This window comes from Melospiza melodia, unplaced genomic scaffold (genome assembly GCF_035770615.1).
Source record: "Melospiza melodia melodia isolate bMelMel2 unplaced genomic scaffold, bMelMel2.pri scaffold_47, whole genome shotgun sequence".
Taxonomy (NCBI): Eukaryota; Metazoa; Chordata; class Aves; order Passeriformes; family Passerellidae; genus Melospiza; species Melospiza melodia.
This window is the reverse complement of record NW_026948793.1, coordinates 1,573,615-1,589,771: the sequence shown is the minus strand read 5'-3', so window position 1 is coordinate 1,589,771 and position 16,157 is coordinate 1,573,615.

Below are 16,157 nucleotides of genomic sequence, written 5' to 3'. Positions count from 1 at the left end.
CTGCAGGATCTGCTTCCCATCGGCCTCTTCCTCCTGCGTCCTCACCCCAGCTCGGTGCTGAACAAAGGGGCTGGGCCGGGGCCATCCCCCAGCAGGGGCTGCTCACCCCCTCTGCCCCCTCCCCAAATTCCCTCTGGGGGAGCGGAGCTGGGGCAGGAGCCCTGTGGGGAGGGCCAAGGGGGTGACACCAGCATGCAGGGGTCACACACGGCCCCTGGGGATCCCCCCTCACTCCCATCGTGCCAGGAACACAAATGCCTCCACAGAACCCCTGTCCCCAGCAGCACCTTGTGGGCAGGGTCTGGGGGCAGCTCTGGGGGTCTGGGGGGTCACAGCTGCCCTAAAACCCCCTCCCAGCCCCACAGCCACTGCAGCTCCATCAAACGACTCCACAGATCCCTGCTGCCCCCCACACCCCAAACCACTCTGTGCAATAGAAACGGCCCCAAGATCCATCAAAACTCTTTCCCACCTCTCCCAAGACTCACCCAAGTTCTCTCCAAGCCACACTGGCATTCCAGAACTCCCAACACTCTCCCACAGACCCCTCCAAAGCCCCCTTAACACCCTCCCAGCACCACAAATGGTGCCAAGAGCCACCAAAACCCCTTCCAATCCTCTCAGGATCCCCTAAACTCCTTCCCAGCCCCCCGTGGCACTGACCAGGAGAGGTTTGTGGACAGGAACATCCACAGCTGGGAGCAGCTCAGGCACTCCAGCAGCGTTTTAGGCTCTTCCATCCCTTTGGGCTCTTCGCAGAGGCTTAGTTAAGTTAGAGGGAGGACTGCAGAGGGGGATGAGGGATGCCAAGAGTGAGATTTTGGGGACTGGCTGTTCCTCCTGCCTGAGTCCATCTCTAGAAGTCACCAGGTGTCTGATGTCCATAAAAACCTCCAGACCACCAAGATTCAGCCACCCTCAAAAAACCCCAAACCACCAAGATTCAGCAAGAAAACCCCAAACCACCAAGATTCAGCAAAGAAACACCCACCAAGGAGTTCCCCTCTCTGGTCTCCCTACATTGGGGTTCAGGGGCTCCCTCCTGTCTGGGCTCCTGCAGCCCCAGTGTGTATTGGTGTCCCCTCTCTCGGGGCTGCTGGGGCTCCTGGCAATGCCAGAGGTTCCTTCCCTGGGCTCCCCAGGTGGGGTCAGAGGGGCTCCAGGGGTGCCGCCTGTGCAGGGTCCCCGTTTCAGGGCCCAGGGTACCCAAGGGTGAAAAACGCGAACCACTTGTTTATAAAATCTTAAAAGTTTAATAGTAATAAAATGGTTATAAAAATAGCAATATAATAAGAGTAATAATAATTTGGACAATTAGGATTTAGGACAATATGAGACAACAGAAACAAAGAGTTACAGATGTCCAGGTACCTTTTTCTGGGCAAAATAAGCCCAAAAAAGGACACACTTTAACAGAGGATTAACCCTTAAAAACAATAACCTGTTGCATATTCATACACCTCATCCATGATGCATAAATTCCATTCAAACACAGGATTCTGCCTGGTCAGTGTCAGCTTCTTCCTCTGAATCCTGACGGCGTCTTCATGGCTGAGCAGGCAGGAAGAAATTAGTTTGTTCTGATAAGAGAGCAATAAATTCTCTTTCTCTGAAAGATTCAAGTGCCCTAGGGCTCGTTTTTGGTGTGAGTACCTCATTCCTTTCTTAAAAAAATATTTCACATACATAGTTTCTATTTTAACATTATGTTATAACCTAAACTATACTTACCACACAGCTTAAAAAAAATTATTACAGCATAACTTTCTAACATGACACACATAATATTCATTTTAATATTCTCAAAGAGCCAATCATAAAATACGCATTTTTCACACCATGGCTCTCCCTTGTCCATGGTCCCACCATCTCCAGGCTGCCGGGGTTCCCCTATCCGGGCTCCCCCTTATCGGGGTGTCCGACCCCCAGCCTGCAGAGGCTCCCCCAGCTCCAGTGCCCCCTCTCCGCTGTGCCAGCCCCCAGCCTGCTGGGCCCGGGCCATCCCCCCGTGGCTCGGAGCTGATGCTGCAGCGCCTGCCCCGGGCAGCCCGACCCCCCCGGGAGGGGCCCCCGCACCCCTGGCCCAGCGATGGGGCTCTGCTGGCACCAACACCGGGACCCCCAAAATTCTGCCGGGCCGGAGCCGCCGAGGGGTGCCCGGCCCTTGGCACCCTTGGCTATAGATACAGATTGCAATACTGGCTTTGTGCAAATATTAACATGGATTCTGTATGCGTGTGTTAAAATAACTTGGTTATAAAGATACAGTTTTTATTTCTGTTGTAATTACAAGCTTAGACATAACAGTGAAATAGCTGATATAAGTATCCTTGTGTTACAATGCCTGGTTGGATGGGATAACATCCAATGAACATGGGACGAAGACACCTGGTACAGATGTGCCAGCCATCAGCTCTGTCTGAAGGCAGTGTGGACTTCGGCCAAAACTGAAGATGATGATAAAAAAGGACCAAAACCACAACCAAGGCATGTGCATGCTCTAAAAAGGTGGAACCGAGGAGGAGCCATGCTAAACAGTTCTTGGAATATGGAAACCAGTTTGGGAAAAAAGTTTACTATGCATGAGGGTCTATGAATATGCAACAGGCTGATGGAAGGAAAAGGTATTTAAGGGATATCCCGAAGATAACAGGGTGGTCTTGGTTCAGTGCCAAGATGCACTCGGCCGTAATAACCTTTGCTCCATGCTCCTTGTCTCCTCTTGTACTTTATTAAACTCTTTGAATTTTCACAGGAGCGTGAACGTGGTTTTTCACAGTCCCGAGCAGAGAGCTCTGCCCGGGGGCTCCGGGCAAAGGCAGCGGCGCTCAGCAGCGGCCCCAGCCCGCCCAGGCCCGGGCATTGCCCCGCACCGGGACAAAATCCTGCCCGAAGGAGCCCTTGGAAAGCCCGCCCGCGGCTCCTCCGCGCCCCAAAGCTGCCGGTGCTGCCCCCGGTGCTGCCGCAGCCGTGGCTCCGGACAAGGGGGGCTCGGCGGGACCCCCGGGCCGGGCCCCCTCCCAGCCGTGCCCGCCCCGGGGCTGATGCTCGGCCCGGGCTCTCTCACTGCTCCGGCTCCCGCACGGCCCCGCTGGGAGCGGGCCCCGAGCCCCTGCCCGGCCCAGGGTCAGTGTCCATGGCCGGGCCCTGCCCGGGGCTGCGGCCCCTGCCCACCCCCGGCACAACCTGCGGCTCCAGCGCAGCTCCCTCCAGCCGGGCACTGCGGGCTCCAGCCAGGCACAACATTCCGGTCATGGCATCTCTGCTATCTCTGCTCACATGGGCACAGCCAGCTACTGCTGAGGCAATCCCAGCTCCCACTGAAGGCTTCCCACCCAAACTGCTGTCTTCAGCTCTGACACACCATCCAGGAATCCAAGAGCAAAGCTGAAATCTGATTAGAGAATCTTGCAAAATCACATCCCAGAACATTTTGTTTTAAAATCACAAATGTTAACAGAAGCTGAGAAAGCCAACATCGTTAGAAAACAAGCTTCCAGCACTTGGACTAGAAGAGCTCAGGCAATGCATTTGATTGGAATGAGCCCTCTCTTTCTGACATGTGAGCAATGCCATGGAATTTCCCAAACCAGGGAAATAGGGAGCCCGGGCAGCAGCAGCTTCACACACAGCAATGACACCGAACAGGGCAGGGCAAGAGGCTGAAAAAATTATAACTTCTACTTACAAGGAAGAACTTTTCTTTCAAGTTCTACTATAGGCAGTATTTATAGAGTCAAAAATAGTAAAAATAGTATTAGTAATAAAAATAATAACGTAATAATAGTGATAATAGTGACAACAGCAATAATAAGAATTAATAATGGTAATAAAAACCCTGCCACGCTTATACTTGGTTCGCATGGCCAGGTTTTGGTACGGCAGAGCTCCAGGAGTGCCTTCTGTGAGAGGCTGCTGGAAGCAGCTGCTCCTCTGTGTCCCACAGTCAATTCCAGCCGGCTCCAGGATGGAGCAGCTGCTGGCCAAGGCTGGGCCAGTTGGAAATGGTGGTGACACCTTTGGGGTGAGAGATTTCAGAAGATGGGTGATGGTATAGGTGTGAGTGTGAGCAGGGAAGAGCAGGGTGAGAACACTGAGAGGAACAACTCTGCACAGCCCAGGGCAGGATGGGCAGCAGGAGGGGCAGGAGCTGCTCCAGGGGCTGGAGCTGATTGCCCTGAGATTCCCTGGGCAGCCCCTGGGGAGGCAGCTGGGCCCCTGCAGCCCATGGAGGGCTCAGAGAGCAGAGATGCACCTGCAGCACCTGGAGGAGCCCGTGCTGGAGCAAGGGGTGCCTGAGCAGGGGCTGTGACCCCATGAGAAACCTGTGCTGGAGCAGGGACCTGACAGGGAGCTGCAAACCCTGCAGAAAGGAGCCCACGCTGGAGCAGGGTCCTGGCAGGACTTGGGAGCCCATGGGAGAGTGAGGCACGCTGCAGCAGTTTGGGAAGAGCTGCTGTCCCTGAGATGAACTCACCTTGGAGAAGTTCATGGAGAAGTGTCTCCAGGAGGGACCCCTGGCACAGCAGGAGAACGACTCCTTTCCCAGAGCAGCAGGAGAAACAATGGGAGATGAACTGAGCAGAGCCCCCGGTGCCTGTCTGCCTGCACCACTGGGGGAGGAGGCAGAGCTGGGAAGGAGGGAAGGATGGGCAGAAGCTTTGTTTTACTTCTCACTATCCTGCCTATCTGGATAGAAATAAATTCAACTAATGTCCCTAATTTTGAACTTAATTTTTGCCCATGATGGCATTTGCTGAGTGATCTGTCCTCATCCTGATCTCAACCCATGAAGCCTTCATTGTTTTCTCTGTCCTGTCCATCTCTGGAGGGGAGTGAGAGAGCAGCTTTGGTGGGTGTCTGGCATCCCGGCAGGGTCAATCAGCTACACCTCCCCTCCCGTCCCCTCCCCTCATTTTTTCTTTCCTGTCCTTCTGTTTATTCCAGAGGTCTCAGTGCAGAGGTTGAGAGGGGCTTTGCTGGAGGCAGTGGAGGTGTCGGGGAGCAGGGGGGACAGAAGGCACAGGGACATGGGACAGGCACCCGAGGGGCCTGGGCAGCTGGCAAGGGGCAAGGCCTGTCCCCCCCGGGCCAGCAGCAGCCCTGTGCCCTGCCCAGTGCGCTGCCAGCAGGGGCTGGGCCCCAGAGGCAGGGGCAGAGCCCAGCCCCGGGGGCGGCGTTTGTGCCCCGAGCCCTGTTCAGCCCAGCCTGCCCCGTGTGTGCAGTGAGCACTGGCACGGCTGCCCTGGACAGTGTGACCTGCTGGGGACACTAAGAGCTGCCCTGCTGTGACCCTGCCCTGGACACTGCACAGGCACCACCCAAACCCAGCCAGCAGCACCCCTGGGCATGGCCCAGGCACTGGAGGGCATCACAGAGACCCCGCTGCTGGGGATGTCCCAGGCACCAGAGCCCATCCCAGGCACCAGAGCCCATCCCAGCACTGCTCCTGGGGATGTCACAGCCCCTACAAGTGTCCCAGGTGTGGGAAGAGCTCCTCACACGGCTCAGCCCTGACCCAACACCAACTCAGCCAGCACTGAGGGAAGCCCTGGGAGTGCCCCCAGTGTGGGAAGAGCTCTGTGTGCTGCTCCAGCTCCATCCCCACGGGGAGGATCCGTGCTGGATGATCCCCAGTGACCCCGGTGGGTAGAGCCCCAGTGATCCGTGGTACCGGTGATCCCTGTTGGGAAGACACCTGGCTGGGGCTCCACATCCTCCTGGCTCTCCATGGCCTGGATTTTCTTTTCATTTCTCTTTGCCCTTTCAAACCTCTTAAAAACAGAGTAAAAACAAAGATATTGAGGCAATACAAGAATGGGGACATGGGGGGCTGTACCAGGGGATGTGGGGGATGCTGGGTCCGAGGGAATTGAGGGCTCCTGGGAAGGACTTGGGGGTTGCTCAGGGCTTTGGGCACCCCAGGCCGAGCAGCTCCAGCTGCGCTGGGAGACCCTGGCAGAGGTTCTGGGGCAGCTGATCAAGGAGCCCCTGCCCTGGAACTGTCCCCCTGTGCCCCCATCCCAATGCCTGGTGTCCCCTGGAGAGGCTGCCCCATTCCCGCTGTCACTCCCACTAACCCGGCCCGTGTCCATGTCCCCCCTATGTCGTTCACGTCCTGGTCTCATCCCAGTCTGGACCCCATTCCTCTCCCTGTCCTGTATTCCTGGTCCCTGTACTGTATTTCCAGTTCATTCCAGGTCCCTGTCCCTATCACCATTCTCTCTTCCCATTCCCCATTCCCGGTCCCCATTCCCATTTCCCATTCCCCATTCCCGGTCCCCATTCCCATTCCCCATTCCCCATTCCCCATTCCCATTCCCATTCCCATTCCCTGTCCCCATTCCCAGTCCCCATTCCCATTCTCACTCCCTGTCCCCTCTCACCGGACGCCGCCGCCACCGCTCCGGCCCCCCCCCGGCCCTCACGTGACCGCGCAAACCCCGCGCTGCTCCCGCCCACCAATCCCAGCGCGCGATCGCTCCCGGATTAGCATAACCACGCCCCTTGCTCCGGCCCCGCCCTCCGCCGGCTGGAGCCGCGTACGGGCGCTGTTTGCTCCCAGTTCCTTCCCAGTGCTCCTAGTAAGAGCGAGTCTGGCAGGGAGAGCGCTCCCAGTTCCTGCCCGCTGCTCTCACCATAGCTCCCAGTGCTCCCAGTTAGAGCGGCACCGGCAGGGAGAGCGCTCCCAGTTCCTGCCCGCTGCTCTCACCATCGCTCCCAGTGCTCCCAGTATCGCTCCCAGCCCCGCGGGTCGGGGCCGCTTTGGAACCCCCCAGGGCAGAGCGCGGCTGCTTTCGGGTGCCGGCACTGCCCGGGCCGGGCTGGGAGCGGAGCAGGAGCAGGAGCGGGAGGGAGAGGAGGGACAGAGGAGGAGGAAAAGGAAAGGGAAAGGGAAAGAGAGGAGCGGGAAGCAGAGGAAGAGGAGCAGCGGAGGAGGAGCCGCAGCACCAACCCCACGCGGCTCCCCCGCTCGGGCCGCGGCTGCCCCGGTTCCGCCCCTCCAGAGCCCGCAGGTGAGCGGGGAGGGGGGAGTCGCCCCAAGCCCATGGCGGGGGGGTCTCCGGGAGGGTTTTTTGGCGGGGCGGGGATGTTTGGATCGTTCAGGAGCCCAAAGCCGAGCGGGAAATGCCCCTGCAGGGATCTCGGGGGGTCCCGCGGGGCGCTGGCCCGGTGCTGGCAGGGAGGGGGTGATCCCGGCTCTGGGGATCCCCGGGAGAGCCGGGGGGAACGCGGGAGCCCCGGAGCGGGGAGAGCCCCGGAGAGGGGGCGATTCCGGTGCAGAGGGACCCCCGGCAGCCGGGAGGGGTGCGGGAGGCTGGGGATGAGTGGGGTCCGGGACCCCCGAGCCTGAAAGGGGGGCTGGCTTCTCCAGCTGCCCTTGGGCACCGGGACCATCAAACCCAACACGCTCAGCACTTGTTTTGCTCCCCAAACCAGGACTTCCCATTCCCAAACCTTCACCAGGTGGAGGAGGAGGCTGCGAGGATGAGGAAGATGCCCCAGGACCCCCAGGCAGGTGAGGAGGAAGTCAGTGCCCCTTTTCCCCTCTCTCCTGCTCCATCTCCCAGCCCAGCACAGCCCCCGGCTGCAGCACAGCCCCACTGCTGATGCTGTCCAGCCAGGGATGCACTGGGGGGATCTCTTCCCCTTCCCTCTGGCACGGAGGCAAATCCCATCCTCTCCTTGTCCTTCCTCCCCCAGGGAAGGAGCTGATTGGAGAGGAGGGCGGACAAATCCCCACGGCAGAACCTCTTGGCAGAGGCCGTTTTGAGCGGCTCCACAGGACAGGAATCCAATGGGGAGGAAAAGTCCTGGAAATCCCACACAAGGAGGGGCTGCAAATGTGGATCACGGGGATCCAAGGAGGAAAGACCCACCCTGTGCCAGGGAGGCGGCTGGAGCTCGGAGCTGGGGGTCCCTGAGCGGCTTCAGGATGGGGAGAAGCCCCACAAGTGCTCAGAATGTGGGAAGAGCTTCAGCAAGAGATGCCACCTGACCTACCATTATAGAATCCACACTGGGGAACGGCCCTACGAGTGTGGGCAGTGTGGGAAGAGCTTCAGTCACAACTCCAGCCTGATCCGCCACCAGCACGTCCACCCGGGGAAGCGGCCCTACGGATGTCCTGAGTGTGGGAAGAGCTTCAGAGTCAGATCCAGCCTGATTTTCCACAGGGGAGCCACACAGGGGAAAAGCCCTATGAGTGTGACAAATGCAGCAAGAGCTTTCAGAGCAGCTCCAGCCTCCTCCTGCACCAGCGCACTCATACCGAGGAGAGGCCCTTCCACTGCCCCCACTGCGGGACGGGATTCAGGCACAAGCACAGCCTCCTCAGGCACCAGCTCTTCCACTCTGGGGAGAGGCCCTACGAGTGTCCCAGGTGTGGGAAGAGCTTCAGTTTGAGGTCCAGCCTGATTATCCACCAGAGCAGCCACACGAAGGAATGACCCTACGAGTGTGGGGAGTGTGGGAAGAGCTTTGCCTACAACTCCAGCCTGATCCTCCACCAGAAGATTCACACAGGTGAGAGGCCGTACGAGTGTGATAAATGCAGGAAGAGGTTTAAGACCACCTCCAATCTCCTCCAGCACCAGCGGATTCACACGGATGAGAGGCCCTTCCGCTGCCCCAACTGTAGGAAGGGCTTCAGGGTGAACTCCACCCTCATCATCCACCGGCTCATCCACACTGGAGAGAGGCCCTACGAGTGTCCCCAGTGTGGGAAGAGCTTCAAGACCAGCTATGAAGTGACTGCCCACCAGCGGAGCCACGGCCCTACAGGTGTGGGGAGTGTGGGAAAAGCTTCAGGACGAGCTCCCACCTGACTGCCCACCAGCATATCCACAGCGGGGAGAGGTATTGCAGCATCCTGAGTGGGTCGCTGCTGGTGAGAGAGAGACGGTGAATCTCATTTCTTGATCAGAAAGCTGGATTTATTGATCTAAGATGTATAATACATTATGACTATACTAAATAGAATAAAGAGAGCAGTTGCAGAGCTGTGCTAGGCTAAGAATAGAAAAAAAGAATCTATAAACAAGAGAATTCTCTGTCCCTGTGTCCCAGAGAGCTTGCCCTGTGATTGGCTCTTAACCATAAACATGGTACATGAACCAATCACAAATCAAAATAGGTGCATCCTATTGCATTCCACAGCAGCTATAATAATTGTTTACATTCTCTTCTGAGGCCTCTGCCTTCCAGAAGACGCAGAAATCTGAAAGAAAGGATTTCTGTGAAAAAATGTCTGCGACATCTCACCTTTCTAAATTGTATAAATTAAAAGAAAAATGCTGATGTGAAATGAACAGGAAATTTCTTCACCTGTAAAATATACAATACTAACAAATCACTAAAACAATCCTACAATCTAAGAAAATTGCAAAAAACAATGCAAAGAGAATTCAAGTCCATGCAGCTGAGTTTCAGGAACAGTCCATCAGCTGAAGTTGTTTCTTTTGGACATCTGAGAGTCCTTTTCGGTCCTGAAAACAGCATAACACAATTTTAAACAATTTCAAACAATTTGAACAACTTTGGAATGTCCTTTTCTGGCCCTTCAATGCTTCAGTGCTTCAGAGCTGCTGCCCGCTATTTTCAATCTTTTTTATTTAATTTTTTTTTTTTTTGATTGAAAAACAAAAGAGCAGCAGCCGAGCAGAGCAGTGCCAGAGAAGGAAAGGCCCTGGGGGGCCTGGCCCATGATGGACCAGGAACCCCAAAACTGGCCCACAAAGGGGGACCAGGACCGGTAGGAGAAACCAGAATCGCCAAAAACATAAGGAGGCCATGCAGTGGGCCCAGCCCAGGAACTTCCTGAGCCCAACAGCCCAGGCCGAACCGGGTAGTGAGATGCTTCCTTTCCCCAATACCACTGAGGCATGCCAGCAGCAGGGAAATAGAAGCCTTCCCCAGAAATCCCATCTGGGGTCTGGAGATGTTTGTTTCCCACAGCAAACCAGCTATGGTCTCCTCCAGCTGTGCCCTCTCCCTCTGCAATGCATCGGGTTTGTCTCTCATCCGCCCCATGGCTTCATCCACATCCCCTCCGGGCTGGGGATCAGAGGCAGGGCTCTCGGGATGCACCTGCCCCCTCATGCCACTAGAACGCAAGAGAGGCGGCAGAGATGGGAGCCGCCAGGGGATCATCCCTGAAAAAGCACCCCCCAAACCGCCGAGAATGCTGATCTTAAAAACAGGCAGCTGGACTGCCGCAACAGTCAGCTGGCAGGCAGCCCCCGCTCTACGGAAGGAGAGACCAGCTTCCGGGGCCACTGCTGGGGCAGCCGGTCCGGGATGGTCCGAACTCGAACAAGCCGCCAATTCCAAGGCAGTCTCTGAAGCCGACACGGAGAGCTGAGCCTCCGACAATGGCAGAGCTGCTAGAACGGCCAGTGGAAGCAGCGGGAGGGGAGCCGGAACTGGGGAGGGAATCACTCTGAGCGTGGGATCCACCGCGGGCTGCCCCGAAGTTCCTGTGGGTTCGGGACCGTCTTCCACACCATCCTGAAAAGGGACTGTCTCAGCTCGAGGCAGCGGGAAGGCCGATGGAAGCGGCGGAGGGGTCAAAGGGGCCGATGAGATCTCCTCCTCCACTGAGTCGGAAGCTGGAGACGCATCCTCGTCATTGCCTAGCAACTCAACAGGGACCGGAAGGGCTGTCTCTACAGTCTCCAATGCAGGCGCTGGCAGGGGCGGGGAGGCCGGTGAAGCCGTGGGCGGGACCACCTGGAGAGGCGGAGACGGGATCACTCGGAGAGGCGGAGCTGGCAGAGGCGGAGAAACCTCAGAGACTGGTGCCACCCCCATGTCTGAACAAGGCAGAGTCTGCGAGGCCAGCTGTGGCAGCACCGCCTCCTCCCATCCCCCTGGAGAGAGAGAAGGGGGGGAGGAGAAAATGCCTTCTGCGCAGGCTCTTCAGGAGAAAGACTAAAAAAAACTTCTTTGCGCTGCGAAGTTTCACCCTCCCCCCCGCTGCGAAGCAGGGGGAGCTGGGAAGCCGGAAGTCATCCCCCACTGAGTCTTCTGCCAGGGACGGTGGAAACGGAGTCTGCCCATAGCAGTTAGAAATCCATTGAAAGGTAGCTACTCTGCGTTTCAGAACTGGAAAAAGCTTTATAAATGCTGGGTAGATAGAAGGCAAAAGACGTCCCTGACTGTAGACGAACTGGAAAATAGAGTCCATGCACTCCCAGACAAAAACATCCAAAGGGTACAGGACATAAGTAAAGAACCCAAAAAGCTTTGCGCATTGAAAGAACTCATAGAGATCTGTTGCTGACAGAAAAAAACCATCTTCTCTACACCGGTGTTGCCAGGGGGCAATAGCTTCTCCTCTGAAGGGGAGAACCGAACCTCTTCCGGCAAGGCATGTGTCTGCCATACGAAAAGCCACAAGCTATGAAGGGCTGGTTCATCAGGAATAGAAAAGCCAACAGAAGAGTCCAGCTTGCTCTGGCCAGCTCCACAGGTCTGCTGCTCTTTTCTATCATCTTTCCTGAAGGTTTTCCAGAAGAAGGTTCTCTTTGTGATCAGCCTTGGCTGCAAACTCTGTCCAAATCAGGATCTTCATTTCTTCAGCTCCTGGCTTGAATCCACTTCTGTGGTCACTTCAAAGCAACCATCAAATGCTACACATACAGGATTTTTACTCAGTGCAGCAATTCTGCTCCTCTGGTCTTATCAAATTAATTTTTGCTCTGACACGAGGGGTCACCAGATATTACAGCGTCCTGAGTGGGTCGCTGCTGGTGAGAGAGAGACGGTGAATCTCATTTCTTGATCAGAGGGCTGGATTTATTGATATATGATACATAATACATTATAACTATACTAAATAGAATAAAGAGAGCAGTTGCAGAGCTGCTGCTAGGCTAAGAATAGAAAGAAAGAATCTATAAACAAGAGAATTCTCTGTCCCTGTGTCCCAGAGAGCTTGCCCTGTGATTGGCTTTTAACCATAAACATGGAACATGAACCAATCACAAATCAAAATAGGTGCATCCTATTGCATTCCACAGCAGCTGATAATAAATGTTTACATTCTCTTCTGAGGCCTCTGCCTTCCAGAAGACGCAGAAATCTGAAAGAATGGATTTCTGTGAAAAAATGTCTGCGACAGAGAGTCCCTACTACTGTCCCCAGTGTGGGAAGAGCTTCTCCCAGAGGTCAGCCTTGACCCAGCACCAATGCAGCCAGCACTGAGGGAAGCTGTGGGAGTGCCCCCAGGGCAGGAAGAGCTTTATGTGCTGCTCCAGCTCCACAGCTCCATCCCTCATTGGAGGATCAGCACTGGATGATCCCCAGTGATCCCGGTGGGCAGAGCCCTGGTGACCTCTGGTGCTAGTTATCTGTGTTAGGAAGAGACCTGGCTGGCTCCTGGCTCCCCATGAGCACCTGGGTACATCCACAGACCAGCATCAGAAATCCATTGTGGAGAGCTGTCGCCCTGATTTTTTAAGATTTTTTAAGCCTTCTGATGTTTACATTCTTGTAGCAAACTTTCTCACACACTTCCTGTAAACAACTTATTGTTTTGCATTCTTTTCTGGAGGAGGAGAAATTTGATGGACTGTTGGTTTGTCCAGAGTCATTGGAGAGGTGGGACTTTCACCCTCTGATCCGCTGTCACTTTTGCAAAACTATAAATGTTGGAGTCAGAAAATGAACTTTCCTTTTTTCACCTTGACAACAGTGGTATGTGCGCTCGTGTTGTTTTGTGTCCTATAGTGACATCGAGCAGATTTGTTGACTTCTGATCCCAGAAAAATCTCACTTTTTGCGTCTTTTGGTGGCATCAAGTAACACTGGATGGCCTTGCAGGTCTTCTCCAACATAAATCCATCATTTTAATTCTCTCTGCCCCACATGTCGCAGTCGAGGCAGTCACGACATAAAGCAGAGACCACAAGCAGTCTCAGTTGGCAACACTTGGCAACAGTTTATTAGTGAAAATGGCTGATCTTTTGTACACTTTCCAGTTGTTTACCCTTCTTCTACCTTAGCTATTGGCCACAACAATTCAATACCATGCCATTGGTGAAAAGTTACTCTGACTCCACCTAACTTTCTAAAAATGCTTCATCCAGCTGCAGAATGCTCTTATCTTCCTTCTCTCGATCTCCTTGGTTACGGCCTTGGAGAAAGCTCCTTATCAGCTTCTTCTTCTCACTCTTTTAGCTAACAGGCCCGCTGCTAGCCCCTTCCACATCCACAGGCATCTTCCACAACCAAATCAGGTCGGACTGGGGCAAAACCCATGATTTTGGAGACAGTGGGGTAGAAACCCCTCCAAAAAAGGTTCTTCCCACCCACCCAAGCACATGGATGCTCTTCTGGCAGGAACACAGAAATCCTTTTGTTTTGACCTTCAAACACAAAGGTTTCTGTTCATCCCTTTTGAAAGCCCTGAAATTGGGGTAAAAATCAAGACATTGAACTAAGGCTTGGATGGGCACGTGTGGGGACACAGCCCTGGGTGGGGACCTGAGTTGGGAATGGCCATGGACAGGGACATGGGGGAACACAGCCATGGATGGGAGGACATGAACATGGATGGGGACATGAACTGGGACAGCATCAGTGCCACCACCTGTGCCACCACAGTGCCACCAGCACCTTCATCTCAGCCATGGCACTGCCTGATCCAGTTCCTGCCACCACGTTCCCCCTGCCACCATTGTGGTGTCCCAGCTGAATGTCACCCCCCAGCAGGGCAGGATGGGAGATTGTTCAGCTGGTGACAAGTGGCCCAGGAGGGAGTGACAGCCACCAGGGTGTCCCAGGGCCACCGCGCTCAGGGGACCCCAACCGCCCCTGGGGACAGGGCAAGGGTCAGTGTCACCCACAGGGGCCATGCAGGGCCATGCTGGTGTCACTGGAGGCATCCTGGTGGCAGCGTCCCCACAGGTGTGGTGACATTGTCCCCTGGTGTGTGTCCTGCTGGCATCATGCCCGTTACATGTTGGTGACCCAAGTTAAATCATCCTTGTTCTCCTCCCCAGTTCCAGAATGATCCCCACTCCCGCTTTCCCATTGGTTCCCGTTCCCTGCAGCTCCTCCCCTGAATCCCAGTTGGTTGTTGCCCTTTTGTGCCACCTTTGCACCGCCCTTGTTCCCTCTGCCCATTGGCCTCAGAGCCAAAGTGTGGTGGTGTTTGCAGGGGCCCCAGGACAAGGGAGAAGATGAGAATCTTGACTCCATGTTTCAGAAGGCTGATTTATTATTTTATAATATATTGAAAGAAAATGATATATTAAAGCTATACTCAAATAGAAGAGAGGATTTCATCAGAAGGCCAGCAATGAATAGAAAAGAATGATAACAAAAGCTCGTGACTCTCAGAGAGTCCGAGCCAGCCGACTGTCATTGGCCATTAATTAGAAACAACCAACATGGACCAATCAAAGATGCACCTGTTGCATTCCACAGCAGCAGATAATTATTGTTTTTATTTTCCTCTGAGGCTTCTCAGCTTCTCAGGAGAAAACTCCTGGCAAAGGGATTTTTCAGAAAATACCATGGCAGCACCAAAGCTCCACCTCCCTTGTCCCATAAAAAACCCTGGACCCTGCATTGTTCTTGGTTCTCTGTGCCTGGAGCCCTTGGGTGTGCTGGCCCATAAAGCACCACTGGTACTCCCAGTACGGATCCTGTCCCGCCTGTTTTCCCCCGAGCTGCAATCGCCACCGGCCTGGCGCTTGCTGGGGTGTCCCTGCCCTAGAGGAGACGCTCCAGGGAAGGAAGTGCCTGGAGCTGGGATGGGTTCTGGGCACTGCTTTGGGCTGGGGAGGCTGAACTTCCTTTCCAGGGGCTTCTCTGGGGCAGGGCTTGTGTTTGGCCTGGAAACAGAGGGAAGGTTCCAGGAGGTTTTTGTTCCTGCCCAGAGCCGAGGCCTTTCCTGTTCCTCATCCTGCCCTGGCAGTGAAGGGCTGGGGGACCAGCAGAAAGGGGCAGAGACACAGCTGGGACAGGGACCCTGACTCGAGCCCAGGGCATTCCCAGAGTGTATGGAAGAAGGATCAGTCTGGAAAGAGGGGGAAGGAGCAGAAAGGGGGGAATGCTGGCAGTGATGGCATTTGTGCCCCCATGTCACCATTGCCTGGGCTGGAGCCCTGCTCACCTGGGCACGGATGAACACCCACATGCCTGTGGGAAGCAGGGAATGAATTCCTGGCTTTGCTTCCTTGCATAGCTTTTCCTTCCCCCATGGACCTGTCTGTGCCTGAGCCCAGGAGTTTGGGCCCTTTGTCTCTTTCACTCCCTGGATTCTCCCCCATGGGTGCTCCAGGGAACTGGGCCTGAGGCCAGAGAGAGAGACAGGAGAGATGGAGCCGTGCACTGCTGCCATGGCCACAAGCAGGGCACCCTCATCCATTAATGAAATCACGCACAGACACGGGCAGATGTGATTTTACACCCTCCCCTGCTGTTTGCATTTCCTGCAAGCTTTCTGCAGTGTTGCTGGCAATATTTTTGTCCTTTTTCAGGTAATTGACACAGCACCTCACAGGACACACTCACAGGATCAGGAGAATTATGTGATATACCATGGATTCATGTCCCTAAAATTACCAAGGCTCTAATTGATTAGTTACTGTTTGAGTCTAGAAGTGGTCACTTCTTTTTCACTAGTGGTCACTTCTTTTTCACTTTCAGGTGCTCATGGGGAAAGCACAGCATATTCTTCCAGGTCTTTGCACAATATTTATTAGCTACATATATTAACAAATCTCATTTACATCACTGCTCAACAGCTCAACATAGGGAACCCAAACTACTGGCCTATCCCTAAGACTACACAAACAGAATAAAACAAATATGTTTTGCTTCCCACTTCAGCTGCATTTGGGATTTTTGATCTTTCAGTATATTTTAAGATGTACTTGTAGTTTTCCTGTTATGTCTAGGCTCTGAAGTAGGGTTTGTCATTGTTGTGAAACCAAGATTAATCAAGGATTAATACAGAAATAGATGTTCTAATCTATCCTTGCACTTCTGCTGGTCCCTAGGAAGGCCAGTGGGTGATTTCTGTCTGTGTTCAAATGTTTAAAGCAACAACAAATAGTCCCACACTTTAGATTTCAGATAAGCAATTTATTGGCATCTTAACATTGTTTTCACAATCTTATAACATGTATATTTTACTCCTTGTG